Genomic DNA, 729 nt, shown 5'->3' with positions numbered 1-729 from the left:
TTTTTTTTTTTTTTTTTTTTTTTTTTTTTTTTTTTAAGATTTTATTTATTTGAGAGGCACCTGGGTGGCTCAGTAGGTTAAGCGTCTGCCTTGGGCTCAGGTCCTGATCCCAGGCTCCTGGGATGGAGTCCCGCATCTGGCTCCCTGCTTAGCAGAGAGTCTACCTCTCCTTCCCCCCCGCCCCAGGGGCTCCTGCGTTCTCTCTTTCTCTTACAAAAATAAATAAAATTCTTAAAAAAAAAAAAAAGAACTTTGAGTGAGAATGAGTGGGGGGGAGGGGCAGAGGGAGAGGGAGAAGCAGGTTCCTAAGGCAGACACTTAATGACTGAGCCACCCAGGCGTCCCCCATCATGTCTTTTCAATCTAACAAGATGTAATGAGTATTTTCCAATATCATTAAATATTACTCAGAAACATGATTTTTAATGGCCACATTTCATTATGTAAATTTCCTATCATTTAATCTTTATGTTGATACCTTTTCTTCTACCATAAATAAATTGTGGCAAACCTCTACATATAGTTTTGTTCTATTCTTATGAATGGTCAAATATATATTGAGCTCCTAGTATGTACTAGCTACTATGCTAGATATAAGAGAAATAGTGGTGAGCAAAAGAGGCATGGTCTCATCTTTTGGGGAGTTAGCAATCCAGTGAAGGAGATTTAATCCACATTAACCCACTGAGCACAAAAATCCCTGTAAATACATACTGTGATAAAAAGGAA

Source organism: Mirounga leonina, unplaced genomic scaffold (assembly GCF_011800145.1).
Source record: "Mirounga leonina isolate KUSES-001 unplaced genomic scaffold, KU_Mleo_1.0 Mir_83, whole genome shotgun sequence".
In the NCBI taxonomy this organism is placed as follows: Eukaryota; Metazoa; Chordata; class Mammalia; order Carnivora; family Phocidae; genus Mirounga; species Mirounga leonina.
This window is presented reverse-complemented; position numbering follows the sequence as displayed.